General features: G+C 55.1%; 1 pseudogene; it reads left to right on the top strand.

The window, feature by feature from the left end:
- Positions 1 to 383: 383 nt before the first annotated feature.
- LOC129702425 (U1 spliceosomal RNA) lies at positions 384 to 534 on the top strand (annotated as a pseudogene).
- Positions 535 to 1,686: the final 1,152 nt, after the last annotated feature.

Raw genomic sequence — 1,686 nt, 5'->3', positions numbered from 1 at the left:
CACTAGCCATCTCCCTTGTCGAGGGATTGATGCGACAACGGAGTTAGAGCTATGCCTCCTCCAATTTATAGCACCCCCTTTTGCTCCCTCTTTATTCGAGGCTAGCTAAGGAGGCCAGGGCTGGGCTGGCTTAACCGCTGGGCAGGCGGACGAGAACAGCAGTATGCCAGGGAAGCAGGATCAGGAAGAGCTGCTGGGTGTCGTGGGCCACTACATGGCTCCTCCACGCGACCATCTTCCCAACAAAGCCCTGCAGGAGAAGACCTTTCTAGAGGTAAATCTGCAGGCAGCTGGGTCAGCAGACTCGCAGTCAAGAGCTAAAAGCAGCAAATTCTGAAGCTCCTAACACCGAAAATCACCGCCTTTGCTCGTTTCCACGGATCATACTCACCTGGCAGGCGAGACGCCATGATCACCAAGGTGGTTCTCCCAGGATGAGGCGATCCCTTTGCCCTTCGAGTGTGCTGACGCCTAAGATGTTCCCAAATGCGGGATACTCGACTGACATTTGTGCATATAAGAGCTGCCCTCAACCCCAAATATACGGGGCTATGCAAACCGCTGCAGCGGGAAGAGAGGCAGCTAAACCTGTGCGCCTCATGAGGGCAGGCCCTGGAACGAGCAGGACATCTCATCCAACACCCAGCTGGCAGCACCCCTCGGCATCCACCAACAAATATCGAACAAGGACTGGTGAAAGCCTGGCGACCGCTTCACATTACCCCCAAAGTTCTTTTTAGACAGGGGCCCAGAGCGGAGCCGTGGGAAAAAGCGCCGCCCCACCGACAGCACCAGCATACCAGCAAAACTGAGCCTTCATGAAAAAACAATGAACATGGAGGTAGGTAGTCTGGTTCCTCCCAGTTTACACAAAATAAGGGTGCTCTACTAACTGCGGGGGGGGGGGGGGGGGCATTTACACTTGTTGAAAAAAGCATGGGGTGCTGTCACAAGTAACTAATATATACTCAACAGTATTAGTGGATAAAAACTTGAATTCAAATGGGGCATATTACCGCTGTCAGAAGGCCGCCCTGAAGACTTGTCTCACAGGCCCTGGGTGGATGGACGATTTGCCATGGGTCCTGTTGGGGATTCAGACGGCCCCCAAGTAGAATCTGTCATCATCCTCCGTGGAGTTAGTGTATGGTGCTCCGCTCACCGTCCCCGGTGAGTTTGTCCCTGCTGCTGATGGCTCACAGGAACCCCCGTCATCGGTGCTGATTCACTTGCGGGAGAGGGTCGGTGCCCTGTCTCCCATCCCAATGTCGCATCGTGGAATGGCCTCTTCCTATGTGCCACTGCCATTGATGGGCTGCCCATACGTTTTTCTTCGCTGTGACTCCCACAGGTCGCCCTTGCAGCGCCCGTATGAAGGTCCCTTTCACTTGCTGCGGTACGGGCCTACTGTATTTTATTTGGAGATAGGAAGCCAGCATGAAATGGTGTCTTTGGCTCATTTGAAACTGGCCCACTTGGACCTGAGCGAGCCAGTCCATGTGGCTCAACCGTCCCATCGCAGGTGTCTGCTGTCCCGGGCTCCCGGAGATTCTTCCGAACTGAATCCTGGGACATGGGATTGTACTTGCGCGTTCAGGCCGCCTCGCTTGGCGTCCCTTCCGGTTCGATGCCTCTGGTTCTGGGGGAGGGTCATGTGGCAGCCCCTGGTGGCATCACAAGAGCGCA

This window comes from Leucoraja erinacea, chromosome 12 (assembly GCF_028641065.1).
Source record: "Leucoraja erinacea ecotype New England chromosome 12, Leri_hhj_1, whole genome shotgun sequence".
NCBI classification, from domain to species: Eukaryota; Metazoa; Chordata; class Chondrichthyes; order Rajiformes; family Rajidae; genus Leucoraja; species Leucoraja erinaceus.
The sequence above is the reverse complement of the archived record's forward strand: the minus strand, read 5'-3'. Positions and strand labels throughout refer to the sequence as shown.